Source organism: Rattus norvegicus, chromosome 10, assembly GCF_021556685.1.
Source record: "Rattus norvegicus strain SHRSP/BbbUtx chromosome 10, alternate assembly SHRSP_T2T, whole genome shotgun sequence".
NCBI lineage: Eukaryota > Metazoa > Chordata > Mammalia > Rodentia > Muridae > Rattus > Rattus norvegicus.
Genome location: NC_141543.1, coordinates 103,947,399 through 103,963,813, shown reverse-complemented (window position 1 = coordinate 103,963,813; position 16,415 = coordinate 103,947,399). Strand labels below are relative to the sequence as shown.

Here is a 16,415-nt window from a genome sequence, read left to right as displayed (position 1 = left end):
AGAAGGAGCTAAGCCCAAGTAGACACTGGGCTCTTACCTCTGTGGTACAGCTCTTCAGGAGAAGGACTGAGGCTGAGTTAGAACATAAAGGGTTAGCTGTGTGTTCTATCCCCTTCTCTTCATTTTATCGCCATCCCACCGACTCGTAAGGCGCAAGGGTGCGTAGTCTCAGTACCCTTCTCAGGGGCTCTTCTGGATTTGACCTAGCACCTGTGTGCTCCAGACCAATACTCAGTGCCCTGTGGCCCATGCTTAACCTTTGAGGTGCATGCGATCAGCACCCACACAGCTGGGAATCACTGAGTCACAGGGCTGAGTTGCTGCTTGCATGTTTTGCGACTGGAAATGAGATTTATAGGGCAGAGTGTCTTTGCCTCCCACACTTCTGGCAGGTTCCCTTCGCCCTGTGCGTTCCTCCTGCAGAGCCTTACGAGCTAATCTCTCCTATGGCAAAGGGAAGCCTTCAGCCAGGGTCACCATCCACAGAGGACAGAGTAGAGTAGATGGAGGCCTGAAAGCCACAGCAGTGAATGTCTCGTCAGGCCACTCCCTCATAGTTCTGGACGCGGGAACTAGGGAGCGTGTTCATTCATCTACTCATTTCCTTCTTAAGTTCTCAACCTACCCTCCAGGTAAGATGTGTAAGTGAGGAACGGGAGGGGCCAGGGAGAAAGGGAATACTGGAGCTGTTTGTAAATTCTGCTCCCCAGCTCCAAATCTTTTAAGCACAGGAAGAAAGGGAAGGGGGAGGAAGGAGGGAGGGAGGGGGGGGGAGTTAGCCATGGAAGAACTAAAGAGAAGAAAATGCAACTGTATCCTGAAGGAAGAAAAGTACAAGGAAGGAAGAAAATGATTTCCTCAAGGAGTCAGTATAATTAAAATCAAAATCACAAAGTCCCTTTGTTCCCTTCCATTGACTCTGTTCTCTGTTCTTGGCTTCTTTTCTGCTTTACAGGATACCAGTTGTTCTTGTATCCCGGGATCGAGGAGAAATAAGATACCTGCAAAGAAACAGCATGTGATTTGAGAAAGAGCATCCCAGTGCAGAGGAGAGAGGCCAGAGTCCATGCTGGCTGCGGTGGAGGCAGCGAGAATGAGAGATGGCTCCCTCATACCTTGCAAGCACAAGGACCTGAGTGGGATTCCAGAACACGTGTGAGAACGCCACGTGTAACAGTGTGCTCTTGTAATCTCAGAGCAGGGAGAGCAGAGATAGGTGGATCTTGGGGTTTGCTGGCCAGCCAGTTGAGCCTACCTGAAGCATGCCAGAGCGGAGAGAGAGACTGTCTCGAAGGAAGAAAATGGTTGGTAGTACCTGGGAGAGGACACCTAAGGTTGTCTGGTATGGTGTACACAGACCACACTCATGCAAGTGAGCATAGCACACGCGAGCATCCGCTCACAAGTAAAACATGTTGCACACACACACACACACACACACGCACACACACACACACATGTGCGCATGCTTGAACACGCGTGCTCCAGCAATGGGTCACGGATAATGAAGTCAGTGGTGCAGACCAATCCAAAGAAACTCTCAGGATACAGAGACAACGAGGAGGGGTGCAAAGGAGCAGAGAGGAGAAGGAGTAAAGACGCAGGAGAAATGTGGACATTTTTAATGCGAGAAAGTCAACCCCCTTCAAGAATGCTGACATAAAGCCACACAGGAAAATCATGGCCAGTGCATGTATGAACTCACAGTGTTTGTCACAGTGTGCACACGTTCCAGCCAGCCAGAGTCCCTGCACAGAAATGGGGAGGTAGACATGGTATTCCATGATCAGCTGACGAGCTGTTAGCATTTGATAGTTGCTGGCAGAGGGAGTCAGTTTTCTTTAATAGCGTGACCCCTGGCAGGTTGACCACAGGGCAAGGCAGGGCCCCCAGCCAAGAGTAGTTGTGCAATACAAGCTGGACTTGATAGAGAAGAAAAATAGAAGAAAATTCGAAGTTGGATGATTAAAGAGAGGATGGTGGGATGGGGGGGGGGGAGTCGGAGGTATGATTAAAATACATTGTATGCAATTCTCAAAGATTAATAAAAAATACTCCTTGCAAAACAACAACCATGCCAAAATCTGTCCCCGTGGTAGCAGTCACTGACATACATATTTTGAAGTTCTCAGTTCAAATAGAAAATTAGATTTGAAAACCACCATCATGCACACTGACAGATTTCCACAAAAAACCCAAACAGCAACAAACAAAAACTCGCCCAAGGGAAAATCAGTTAGAAAAGAGGATTCTTGTCCTGTTCATATTTTGGATTGATTTGAATGATTTCACTAAAATGCTAATCATAAAAGCTAAAGGGGCCGCTTAAGAAGTCAACCTAACACTTACTGGGAAACAGAGAGGACGCGATGTGACCAGGGGAATCTTCACACACTGTGATGAGAGGGTTTAATCGAAATGTCACAGTGAGCAGGGAAAACCAGAGAGGCAGAGGGACGCTCAGTGCAGATGCCCCTTAGAAAAATAAGACGGTGTTTTCTTAATGACTCTTTTCTCCTCTGATTTCAAGTGTCAACCTTAATCACAAATGGGCTGTCCCACATCTCCCAGAGTCTATTTTTAGGATAAGTGGTTGCCTATTTGAAATAAGGTTGGCATCTTTCCTGCAATCCCTCGCCACAATATAGAAACCAAAGGGATGAGGTAAGTAGCCGGATGTACAGAAAGGAGACCAGAATAAAAGTGAGGGGCTTGTGGGGGTGGACTCTCCAATTTTGAGTTTGGAATGATCTGCCCATGTGTAATGAGTTGGGAAAAGTTTTGTTCACCACAATTCTCCCTGCAAATGGAACTTATTTGTTGGAGAAGGTTCCTGAAGGAGAAAAGGAAGCAGAAGCAGGGTCCTGTATGATAAACATTCCTTGCTGGAGAGAAGGGAGGAATTTACCTCATATTCTGGCAAGGAAAAAAAAAACCAACAACATTGAAGACGGTATGCTTGTGAAGAGGAGGAAAGAGAACTCTGACTGTGGGATTCAGGATGCCTTATTTCTTCCTGCTTCTAGACTACAGTTGCAGTGTGGAACATGTGTTATAGAGAACATGTGATCCACAAGTCTGCCAGCCGGACCCAGGATCACACTCTTGAGTTCCTTTCTTCCTATGTTATGACTCTCTCCCATTTGTGCTTCTGTCACTGGGATGCTAGGAGACCTTCAGCAGACTCATGTACCTTGGAATCTATAAGCAAACCTTTTCTCTTGATAGACTTCACAGCCTCCAGCATTTCGTTATGGTAACAACAACATCAGCAACAACATAAAACTGGCTCACTCGTCCTACCAACTTTTAAGAAGTGAAATAATAGAGTGAATCCTGTTATATTCTTATATGGGAATATCACCAGTCATTAACTACCATTGTAACCATTACTACCACTTAATTACCATTAATGAACCTTACATTATAGAAAATCTACAATAGTAATAAACCTAGGTATAAAACTACACACGCAAAATGGCACCAATGATGAATAGAAAAATAAGTTAATGTCTAGATGCATAAAGGAATAGAAATAAATATATTGACATATTATGGGTCCTTTGGAACTTTTATGAATAAAACTTCATTACACCTTTTCATATTCAACTAAAAATAATTCCAAACATTTACTCATACCATGGTGTGAGGACAGGAAGTCAGGAAAACTGCATCTATTATATTGAGTCGTTTGATGAGAAATAAGTAGTTGGGAGAATCAAACTTAGGTGCATTGGAGAAATTTGCTTCTTACCTCATTTCACAAGGGTCTCCTATGTTAGTGGTCATATATGTAACTGAAAAAGATGGCTGGAGGTGAAGGGCTCACGCTCATCTTAGTTCTTATGTTCTCTCATGTTCTGGGGTTCCCAGGGTCCAGCCTTCTTCTGAACCAGGGTCTAACCATCCTTCTTCCCTTTATCTGAACCAGGGTCTTACAAAGCCTCTGAGGTGCTCCCAGCTTAATCCTCCTACTTCCTTCTCTGTGCCCTCAGCACGATCTCTCCCCGACCCCCTCCCATGCTGGGCAAGGTACAGGCTCCACTCTAGCGTTGCCATCACACACGAGGGAATCTCCTTAGATCTCAGTCCTTCATCGCAGACTGGCAATTTAACTGGGTGGGAATGAAGAAGCTGTTGTCCAGGAAAATGCCGTACACCTGGTCTCCAAGAATGAGTATGGTCTATGGCGAGGAACTGAGGATTATGTGAATTTGTCTGGGCTCAAAGCTGGGGTCGTGTCACTGAAGTTTGACCATGTAATAGCCCTTCAAATAGAAATGATTTTCTAAGTGTGTTGGTGGTCTAGCTATTCTGGATTTCTTCTGGGTATTCCCAGACTTATGGGAGCTTTTATGCTTTCTGCCTGATATCTTGTTCTCTTTCTTCTAGTATTCATATGATGCTCATAGCTCTTCATTCCACTTCTGCCCTACAGCAGCTTCTGAGCTAATTCTCTGTCTCCTGCCATTCAAATACAAGCTCTGTTCTTCCTCCTAAGACACAGCCCAGTGCCATACTTAATAAGTGTTCACTCACAGGTCATTATTTTAAACCACCTTACCTCAGGGAGGGTTTCCACCAAGAGAGGTTAACGGGTAGTGCTGGGAAGCAGAACGCATTTACTAATACACAGATAAAATGACTTTGTAGGAACTCCTTCATTTCTTCACCAACAACTCCCTGGGCTGTGAGATGACTCAGGGGGTGAAAGGCTCTTATTGCCATGCCTGAGCTCAATCCACAGAACCTACTTAGTGGAAGGGGAGAGCTCTCTTCTGTGAGCTGTCCTTTCACTTCCAAATGTGTTCAGTATTACGTGAGCACACACATGCATGCTCACACACATATGTAAATAAATAAACAACAACACTATATATAAATAATATGATATATAACATATTATATGTAAATATATAACTATACATGTAAATAATGTATTGCATATTATATATTTTATAAATGCACTTAAATATAAAGGTATCACCATAATATTGAAAATAGGGAACTATAGTAAACCCTTCAAATCATATGATTTTTTCTAAGCCATCTTTTAGAGGAGGGAATAAGACTTCGAGAAGGATCCAAAGAAAGATGAACAGGGAGAGACCCTGAGTTAAACCTGTGGTGATGTGAAAGCCTCACAGGGTTTAGAATCCACAGGATATCCTCTCTCTGTTGGTGCTGAAAATACTCAGATCATGCATCACCACAAAGGCTTCTTAGTTCCTGTGCTGGTCACAAGTCATCTCTGCCCCCTATGGCAAGGTGTGGGGAGTTAGAAGGGAAGACCTGTTGGGGCCGCGCCAAGGTTTTGGGTTTCTGCCTCGCAGGCCAGCAAGTACTTTATCAGATGGGAATGACGTGGAGTCCTCTGACCTGGCTTATGGTTGAGATGCAGAAGCGCAGGGGTGAATGTTTCTAGAACATATTTAGCTAGTGAAGGCATCATGACGTCCTTCAGACTTGTGGGTAGACAAAGAGTGAGTGTGTGTGTGTGTGTGTGTGTGTGTGTGTGTGTGTGTGTGTGTGTGTGTGTGTGAGAGAGAGAGAGAGAGAGAGAGAGAGAGAGAGAGAGAGAGAGAGAGGTGGAGGAACTCAGTGTCTGAGTCTTTTCCATGCATGAACTTGGGGATTGGGATGCTTGGGGAATTAACAAGTTAGAACCCAAGAGACTCCAAAACAGCATCTACAAAACATGGAAGGAACATTCATGGGTATAGCAAGAATTGCATTATTTGTGGGAAGGAAGGAGCCCATTTTTGTCACTGTTGCTGGGAACAGAAGGAAGACGAATGAGGCTGAGGTCAGAGGTAAAGGGGCCACAGGAACCTGGAGAACCATGTAATGAGCCCTTAAATGCAAACAAAAGCAAGAAAACAAACAAAATACTAGTTTCTATAGTCTGGGAAACCTTTATAATAATTGTTAAATGCAGATGGAGCTATGCCACTTGGGGGATCAGGGCCATCCATGGACAATATACCATATTGTATTTATACAAGCAGGATGAAGGGAGAAACGGACTAACTGTTGATTGCACATGGAATGGTCAAATGCAAGCAGACTCAATCCTACACTCATTTTCTGAACCACACCATGTATTTAATGATGGTCTCTCCTACTTTTCAAGGAAAAAAAAAGGTGAGACTCAACAAGGCTAATGAGACCCATCACCAGAAAAAGGGAAAGAAGGGAAGAGGTTTTGAGCTCTTTCTTTATATTCTGCTGAGAACTTGAACTTCCCCACTTTCAAATGCTATAGATGTTATAGAAACATTATTTTCTTAAAGGAAGTGAGGTAAAGTGCGAAGGAAAGGGATGGTGGAGACATGGGAAGGGGAGGGAGAGGAGGCAAGGGACCAACTGGGTTGCAGTTATCCGATAATGACTGGTATTGTGATTTGAATATGAAATGTCTCACACAGGCTCATGTTTGAACACTTGATCCCCAGCTGTTGCTTGTACCTTAGGAGGCTGTGGAAGCTTTGGCACAGGACCTGACTGATAGCTTTAGGTCATGGAGGATAACAGTCCAACCTTGTTTCTGGTCCATGTCTCTGATTTTTGATGAAGCAAACCACTGTGGAAGCTCACTGCTGTAGGCAGAGGCACTATTCAGACCCTAACCCATGTCTTCCCTGCCAGGATGGACTGAGAGCCTCTGAACCCTAAGCCAAAAATAAATCCTGCCCCCTTGAAGATGCTTCTGTCCACGTCTTTGTCATGGTGATAAGAAAATCAAGGTGGCCAGAACCTCATGGTTAGAACTTCCGGGGCCTTTCAGACAGAACTGGGGGCATTTTGCATGTTCTGCGTGCACTCGCTTTCACCCTGTGAGTCTTTCCCATGAAGTTCCATAGACCCGAGCCTCATGTCTTGACTTCATATTGGGAGAACCATCTATTTCCTAGGATTGACAGGGTCACATATGAAGACTCGGAGAAGGTGCCAGCAAACCTTCTCTATGTGATATCTGTGGTTCCGACCTCCTCCTGGATCCCTGGGCTCCTAGTGATGATCAAGCTGCATTTGAACAATAAGCTTGAACCAAGAGGCTACTCACACTGCACAGTGGTGCTCAGTTGATGGATCCCACAGTTGGGCCTGTTACCTGGCACTGGCCTTAGCAGGGCCAACTATTAATCAAGAGGGAATGACACCCTAAGGGTCTGAATTCACTAATACTGACATGGTCATAGTCAAGAGAGACCCTATGAGGAGTGTTGAAGAATTAGCTTTGCAAACCTAATCCTGGTTATTAGTTGATGTTTTGAGGGTAGAGTTGCACATGGGTGTGGGTAAGGAGGCTCAAGCAGGATCGTTGATGCCTGTTCATCTTGTATGAATGTCGTGACAGATACTGGTGGTTCTGATGGCTTAAACAGCATATGCTGGTCATGTTACAGCTCCAGTAATCAGAAATCAACAGTGGGTTTCACGGGGCTAAAAATGCAAGGCCCAGTTAATCCTGAGATTCTTTCTGGATGCTCAGGAAGGAATCTAGTTTCTTGCCTTCTCTGTTTGAAGGCTGCTGCATTTATGAGATCCTGGCCTTTCTCCATGTTCAGAGTGCCCAACAGTGAATCTGGCTTGTATTTCTGTATCTAGCTGGCTTTTACTGCAAGCCACATTAGGTGGCTAAAATAGAATGTCCTTTGATGTCTACCTAAGGACGTAAGTAAGAAAAAAAAGGTAGAATAATAAGATCTTCTTTCTATTTGAAGACATGTTTCCATGTGTATTTGTGTTCACAGGTATTATGGGCTTATGTGTGTGCCTGGGTGTGTGCATGCACATGTATGTGTGTAGCGCAGAGCTTGATACTGGGAGGTCATCTTTAACCACACTCCACTTTATTTACTGAAGTAAGGTCTCTTACCGAACCTGGAACTCAGACATTTGACTAGTTTAGTCAGCCTGTCTCTGCCTCTCCGAGCCCAAGGATGGTGAACTGCCATGCCTGGCTGGATTTGATATAGGCACCAGGGATCTGAACTTTGTTCCTCACACTTCAGAGGTAAATTCTGTGTCCACTGAGCCATCCTCACAGTCCCAGCTCCTGCCCCAGCCATACCATGGTTTCTCAGTGCTGGGGATTAAGCTCAGGGCTCCTGGATGACCCTGGGACCTCTTTACTACCCAGCTATACCCTCAGCCTCAACAGAGCACTTGTTGGTCTTGTCTGAGTGCTGTAGTCCTTGGGTGATAACAGTAAGTCCAAGAGGATGCTTCGTTTTCTACTAGTTATGTATTCAATTTTATAAGTCGATAAAATGTCAGCGCTCGGGTGTATCCCAGACTTCTCTCTTCATGGTGGTCACAAGTCACTTGGTCTAGTCTCCCAGGGGCAATCGCGATGGACAGTATGAGATGGCGAAAAGTCCTTTAAAAGGATGTTGTTGTTTAATCGAGCAGTTTCTGTGACCTCATCCAGACAGGTAGGAGAGTGACCTGAGCATGTTCTCATCCACAGCACAGCATCCATGACTCACTCCACTCATTCTTCCGAAGCTCCCGTGGTCCTGTTGTCACTAGACTACCTCCCGCTCTCCCCCGGCCTCCTGGGCTGCACACTGTTACATGTGTGGTACTCAGTAATGCTCCATACCACAATGGATATCAAATGTCATTGCAAGGAGTACTGGGATTTTTCGTTTTCATTTTAATGTACCAAAAGAAGGGAAGGGAGAGAGGAAAGGTGGCATCTGAAGACTCCCTTCTCATTGCTCTTGAGTGGAGGGAGTGCTGTGTCTGAGGCGCATCTTCTGTGGTGGGAACACAATACCTAAGACTTGACTAGAGTTAGAGAGTAGAAATTCTTAGGCTGGAGAGATGGCTCAGTGGCTAAGCGCACTTGTCGTTCTTCCAGAGCTGCTGGGCTTGGTTTCTGACACCAATGGCTCACATCTGTCCACTTGCAGAGGATCGCACATCCTTTTCTGCTCTCTGGGCGCACGGCATGCATGCACACACGCACAGACATGCAGGGAAACACAATAAAGGGTAAAGAGAATAGAGGTTCTGAGACCTGGGCGCTCGAGAGCAGGATGGTGGTGTCTCCTGGATCCTGTGCTGCTTCTCAGCTCGCGCTGGACAATGAAAGGGCCCATGGGCATGGGCAAAACAGAGCGAGCCCAAGGACAGCCACACACTGTAACAACCCCCTTACGGTAACTAATCCAGTCCTGAGGGAGGTACTAATCTATTCCAATGGCTTTATCATTCCTCAAAGGCCTCACTGCTCCTCCCAGTGCCTCTGTCCTGTGGAGAGTCAAATTTCGATCTAAGTTTCAGATGAAAGAAACCATATTCAACTTATGGTGTTTTGTTTGTATTCTCTCAGGAGACCCCCTTCCTTCTCTCTTTCCTCCCCTCCTCCCACTTCTTCCTTCTTCTCCCTCTCTCTCCTTTCTTCCTCTTCCTCTTCTTCTTCATCCCCTCCCTTCTTTTCTTCTTTATTTCCTTCCTCAGTCTTTCATTTTAATTGTTTTGAGGTAGCTTTGCTACGCTTTGCTATGCAGCCCAAGCTGTCCTCAAACTTGACGCAAGGCCACCTTCCTCCCATAGCCTCCTGGGTATGCATACCTCATAGGTATGCACCACCATGTCTGGCTTTCTTAGGAAGTTCTTTTTTGACGTGGTTCTCCAATGTGGACTCTCAGGAGAGAGAGCCAGACAGTGCTGAAGGAAATCAAATGCATTACAAACACAGGCCATTGCTGCTAGAGGTCCATCCCTGAGGCCCATCCCTGATGCCCGGCTTCTTGTGATCTAGAAGAATGGCCAGCTTCGGAACTCCTTCTCTGTCAGGGCAGCTCTGTTAGGAGTTGTGTTCTCCAAGGCAAATCCACAGAGCAGCAGCTGTTCCAGGCTCAGCACAGGTCTCTCTGCCATTCAGTAGGTCCTCCTCTGTGTATAGTAGGCTGCGAAAATAGCGTCTGGTAATAGAATGCCTGAATGAGGGCTGAGGGAATGCGTCACAGGATAGCACGAAGACACATAGTGTGTTCACATTGTGTAGACTGATCCTGATTGATGATAATGGATGATTTGGAGACTTGGGGCCACTCAGCAGACTTTCCCTGGGGTTTCGCTCCAGCCTTGTTCTCTTGGCCTTGCAGCCAGGCCAAAGGCAGGAAGGAGCAAGGCAGGCAATCAGTGGTAGATGTGAACTGCTTGCTGGCCAGAGCCAAGGGCTTCTGAAACCTTTTCAGATCTTCCCCTAAGCAAGTCTTCCTTGAAGCAAGCCCTCCCTTCTGAGGCGCCTGCTTCTGCCTCTGCCCTCCTGGGCTCCCTTCCATCTCTCTCTCTCTCTCTCTCTCTCTCTCTCTCTCTCTCTCTCTCTCTCTCTCTCTCTCTCTCTCTCTCTCTCTCTGTGGCCTCTCCCTGAAGCTGAGCAGCCCTGATTCTGGCCAGGAAGAAGGTACCTCCTCTGAGTCAGGGCTGAGTGAGCAGAAGTTGCTTCACGCCAAACCCCCAGGGCTTGGAGCGCTAGTAGCTTTGTCCACACAGAAACTGTGCAGTTGAGGCCAATGTAGTAGACTGGTCTGAAGTGAATAAGCAAAAGCAAAATAAATAAATAAATAAATAGAAAATAAATAAATAAATAAATAATAGAAAATTAAAAAAAAGAAACTAAATGGAAAATAACTGTTGAGTCCAAAAACACATTTTCATTTTGGGGGCAATTCTACAGTCCAGGGGTAAGGGAGGTGTCTGCCTGTGAGTCAGACACTGCAACACTGCAGCCCTTCCCCCAGTCTCGAAGTGGGGGGCTGAGGGTGGCAGCTGCGTGGGCTGAGTAGGGTGTGGGGTGCAGGGCAGCCAAAGAAAGGGCGAGCAGGCTCCCCAGCCGGGCAGACAGCAGCAAAGGCTGGGCTAGCTTCCCTTCCAAGCATTGCACAGAGTCTCCGTGGAGGAAAGGCTCCCGCTGTGGAGCCAGGAAGGCAGCGCCTAGTTGTTGCTGGCATTCGCCAGGCTCGGCTGGGGCTGTCTGCTCTCCCAGGCTCCAGAAGGAGTGGGAATCCCATCCGCTCTGACCTCACGGATGAAAAAAGCAACTGTGGCCCCTTCCAAGGTTGAGGCAGCTCCGCCCGGGCTCAGACCCCGCCAGCTGGACCCTCCCAAAACGGGTTCTCTTTTGTCAGCTGCCTTTTATAGAACTATAAAACCCGGAGTTCAAGTGTGAAGCCTTAGACCAGTCATTTTTCAAAAAGGGGTCAGACTTCGCCTCCAGGATTCTTCCTGCCTCTCTTCCCGCCTTGTTAGTCTGCTGGCGACCATCTCTCAGCCCCAGTAAAACCCTGACACCCCTCCAGCATGCATGTTAACCTGCCTAGGACTCTTCTAGGCTCAGCTACCGAATCAGGATAGATAGAAGGGAGAAATGGGGGTGGGGTGGCGGTGCTTTCTGATCATGAAGCTAACAATGCTGGGGGGTTGGGAACAAGTTCAGAGAATCGAGCAGCACTTACAGAGCAAGATGCAGAAGCCGACTTCAGGCACATAAGACACTCCAACTCTCCTGTTGGGCTGATACAGGCCCATCTTTGCATTTCATTGGCCGGCCAGCCCAGCCAGCTGAGCATTTTCACACTCTGTGGGTGACACAGTTGCAGAAACAATAAGGTAGAGTACTGTAAAAGATGACTCAGCATGGGTACCGGCTGATCTTCCAGAGGAATTACAGCACCCACAAGGGCACTCACAACTATCCGTGGCCCCAGTTCCAGGGGATCTCATGTCCTCTTGTGAAGGCCACCAGGCAGGCATATGTGTGGCACACAGATACACATGTAGGCAAACCACCCACACGAAATTTAAAAATTCTTTTAAAAAACCCAAAATGCAGAAAGTTACTGGCCTTCTGGTTGGTGCATATATATATATATATATTATGCATGTAATCATGTGAACATGTACACAAGCATAGACAATGCTGACCAAAATCAGTGTGGTCCAGGAAGGCTGGTCAAACAATGGTGAACTTTGTCACTTCATGTTTCTTCTCCAAATTTTAAGGCCCTGGGAAAAAGAACGGGGTGGTGGAATATCAGAAGAATTTATAATCAGCAGATTCAGAAGGAGAGAAATAATAAGGCCTGCAGAAGCTTAAGAAAGCTTGATCCTCACCATAGCTCAAGACCTGGGATACGGCAGACCCCTAAATTTGTGATTCTGGAAAAACTGGCAGACAAGCCTAGTTATTATTTCAAAGATCTTAAAAAAAAATCTGGCCTAAAAAGTCCAGTTATTAAAAGTGTTCTCGATTCTTAGGATAGACTACCTCTACCATTTGGGAAACTCTGTACACACTTGTAGTATACAAGAAAAAAAAACCCAGAATCAAATAGAACTTTCCAGAAGATCAAAGATGGCCTTTAAAACAGTAGTACATGTAGGTCTGGCTATCTTGCTTGCTGGTCTCACCTTTCATATTTTAAAAAAGACCTGTGTGTGGTGTGTGTGTGTGTGTGTGTGTGTGTGTGTGTGTGTGTGTGTGTGTGTGGTGTATGTGTGTGTATGTGTGTATATGTGTGTGTGTTTGTGTATTTATGTGCACATATCTGGAGGTGACATAAGAGGCCAGAAAAGGGTGTCAAGTGCCCTAGCACTGGAGTCGCAGGCAGTCAGGGCCACTTGACAAGTGAGCTGGTTAACTGTTGATGTCAACATAAGCTAGGGTCACCTGGGAAGAGGGAACCTCAAATGAGAAAATGTCTCCATCAGATTGGCCTGCGGGCATGTCTGTGGAACAATACATGTGGTGTGTTTTCTTGATTCGTGGTTGATATGGGAGGGCCCAGGCCACCGTGGGAACTGCCACTCCTAGGCATGTGATCCTGGCTTGCTATAAGAAAGCAGGCTGAGTGAACTGTGGGAAGCAGCGCTCCTCCGTGGTCTCTGCTTCAGTTCCTGTCTCCAGGTTCCTGCTCGAGTCCCTTGGACTTCCTCCAGTGATGAACTGGGGTTCTGACATGTAGCACCGACTTGGTTTGGGTCGTGGTGTTTCGGCACAGAAAAGAAAGCACACCAAGACAGTAATGGGTGCTGGGACCCCCTTCCATCTTCTAGAAGAACAGCAAGCACTCTTAACTACCGAGCTATCTTTCTAGGGCCTGCTCTTACAGTGTAGCCTCAGCATAAAGAATTAAGGGAAGGCTCTAAGGGCACATAAGTAAAACCATCCTTTGTTCAAATCACATCTGTTAGTAGATCCAACAAATAGCTATTTTCAAGGGTATAATTCATGGGGGCTTTTCTTCTCTTGGCTTCGAGGTATTAACCTGTTTGCTGTTTAGTGGGCAAACAGCTTTCCAGCGGGCTTCTCATGATGTCAGGCTGTCATGTGACCGGTGTTGAGAGACTTAAAAACATCTCAAAGATAAGACCTAAGCACATTTTTTGAGGGGGTCGGTATTGGGTACTGGACCTAATTTGATGACCGTCCTTTCCCCTAGGCTGGCCTCCAACTCGGTATGTAACCCAGGCAGGCTATGGCCTTGTAATCCTTCTTTGTCTCCGGAACAGCTGGGATTACAGACCTACAGCATTAAACCTGGGCTCCAACTCTTTAATTTATAGATAAGAAGGAGGAAAGATAAATAACTTATGCCTATATAAGACACTTCCGTCTATTGAGCCAGAGAAGGAAGGACGGTGGGCAGGATGGTTCCTTTTGCTGTTGTCCTTCCTATCTGTGCCAGCTATGGTTCTATGGTGGATGGAGGGCGGTAGGCTTTTTGTTTTGTGAAGCTTTATGCTGGTGGGAGAGTTGAACACTAACAATGTGAGCAAGGCAGGGAGAATGGTACCTTTGCAGAAAACAAGGAACCAATCAGCGATGGATGGAGTCAGTCACAGGAAGGGATGGCCATGCAGGTTTCTCTAAACAGGAGGCTTCTGAGAGGATCTGTCTTGGGAGAGAGATGAAGCCAGCTGTCATGAGCTCTGAGAGACTTCTCTAAGCAGTGGGAGAGTGTGTGCAGCGCCTCAGAGGACAGAACAACCCAGGTCTTTTGTTGTTGTTGTTAGAGTTAGAACAGTGTAACTTGAGTATAGTTAACTAGTGATCAAGTAACAGAAGGACTTCTGCCTGCTTAGCTACGCCCTACCCACAGCAGTCTACAAAGCAGGCTAGCAAACTTCTCATACTGCCCGGGACTAATGTGCACACTATATTATTGTGGGACCACCCCTCTTCGTCATGGCATCTCTCTTCTCACTTACTCACTTAGACAGTAATCCCAGGACACAAACTGATCACCCACACAAGCAAACTCCAGAATTCACTACATTGTGTATGAATGGTAGAGGACCATGGAGCATCAGCTTGACCTTCCTTTGGGTTGAATTGTGCTTCCCCCAAGAGATATGCTAACACCTTAACCCCAAGAAGCCTAGAACATTAGGACTTAGGATAGTTACATATGATTTTTTTTAATTCTTTTTTTCGGAGCTGGGGACCGAACCCAGGGCCTTGCGCTTGCTAGGCAAGTGCTCTACCACTGAGCTAAATCCCCAACCCCGATAGTTACATATTATTATGATCGTGCATGATACCAGGTATGGTTCTGTATACCAGGGAGTGAGTGGTGAATGAAAGTGGATGACATTTTTATTTTGTGCTGGTAGGAGAGGTTATACCTGATCCCCTATTTAATAGTAGGGGAAATTAAGAAAATGAGAAGAAATGAAGCCACAAGGGTAGAGCTCCTGTGGATGGGACTAGACATTTGGGGGACAGGAGAGAAAGTTGTTTGCCTTTTCCCGTGAAGACATCATTAGAAGGGTACCAGTCTATCAGGAAGGGAGCGTCTGCCAGTTCCCAAACCTGTTGGTGCTTTGATCTTAAATTTCCCAGTCCCTGGAACTGTACGACACAAATGTCTGTTGCTTGTAAGGGACCAGTTTTATAGTGTTTTTATTGTAACAGCTCGAGTGCACAGGCACACAGATTTAATCAAGTTAAGATGAGGTCATTAGGGTGGGCCCTCATCCAACATGAGTGGTGTCCTTATTAAAAAAGGAGAAATTTGGACCCGGAGACAGCCAGGCACAGAGTAAAGACTGTTTGAGGGACAGACCATACAATATCCTGGGCAGACCGGAGCGACAGTGCCACAAACCAACTGGGGCTACAGAAGATGGAACTGACAAGGTGACTCTCTCCCTGTGGGTCACACAGGTTATGTGGCACAGCTGACACCCATGTCACACACATGACCTCTAGAACTATGGCACTGTGTACTTCTGTTCTCCTAAGTTGCATAGGCTGGCATGCTTTGTTCTGGACGAAACAGGCATAGACTTTTCCCATCTTATGACTCTTGTATATCGCCAAATCTAACAAAACTACCCACTATGTGGTCTTTTTAAAACTCACTTACTGTGCCTATACCAAAATGAGCCATGTCCTCATACTTCCTGTGGATGGCAGGCTCAGATGCTCCTTGTGCTCCTAGGGTCCTCCTTTAGTCTTCTTCAGCAGCTCTACAAGGTGGCCGCACATACTTCTAGCTCCACATTCTATCCACAGGGCATCTCACCATCCTTTCCACCCTCTTGAAATTCTGCTTCTTTGGTGCTCATGGCATTAGACTGTACACACTAACTGCTCTCCCCGTGGCCAGCGACCTCTCACTCTCTCCTACTCTTGAATACTTTGCTCATACCACGGGCACCGCCATGATTATTATCATTAGGAATATGCCAAAAATCTCAGCAGATGTTGTATCTCTCTCCCCACCTCTCCACTTCTCTTTCTTTGGTTTTTCCTCTTCCAAAGATGCTCTCCTCGCCCCTTTGATGGCCTGTTCCTTTCACAGTTCTGTGCACTTACTGTGGGTCTCCTTGCTGGCACCTCAAATCTCGTGTTGAGGATCCCACTCTTTACTCACCACTCACCATCTTCTAGACGGATACCTCTATGACCCTGACCTCAGAAAATTCCTGATTCTTCCCTGTCCTTGGGTCCCTTGACCCCTGGGCTGATTCCCCCATTCTTCTGAGTCTTCATTATCTTCTCTGACATCACAATCATGGCATAAGCACACAGTTCCCTGCAGTCTACAGATCTGAACATCTCCTCCCAGTTTCAGCATTGACATGTTCCTCCCATAAGCCTGGACCAGTGTTTCTGAGGCCAGCTGGAAAAAGACATGGGGCATGACTGCATCGTCCTGCCTTGATGTTTGACTATGGGTCTTCCATGGACCCTTGGCAATCTCTGGCGATCTTTCTCCATTTCCCTGGTCAACTCAGTCCTTCCATTCCAGGCCACCGTGTGACATCTCCTCTCCTGACATCCGCCCCCTCACTCTCAGTTGATGACCTCACCTTGTACTCACTGAGAAAACAAGCAGGCAGCCACCTAAAAAATGAGTCACCTTGTTACCTCTTCTAGCCCCGTG

General features: G+C 46.4%; 1 long non-coding RNA gene across 1 annotated transcript; it reads right to left on the bottom strand.

Annotated features, from left to right (window-relative positions):
- Positions 1 to 850: 850 nt before the first annotated feature.
- LOC102547123 (uncharacterized) lies at positions 851 to 15,495 on the bottom strand. The gene is made up of 5 exons (XR_015632413.1): positions 15,393 to 15,495; positions 13,818 to 13,919; positions 11,947 to 12,027; positions 11,478 to 11,600; positions 851 to 1,001 (listed from the first exon to the last, which is right to left on the bottom strand). It is a non-coding gene; the product is annotated as an uncharacterized LOC102547123 (long non-coding RNA).
- Positions 15,496 to 16,415: the final 920 nt, after the last annotated feature.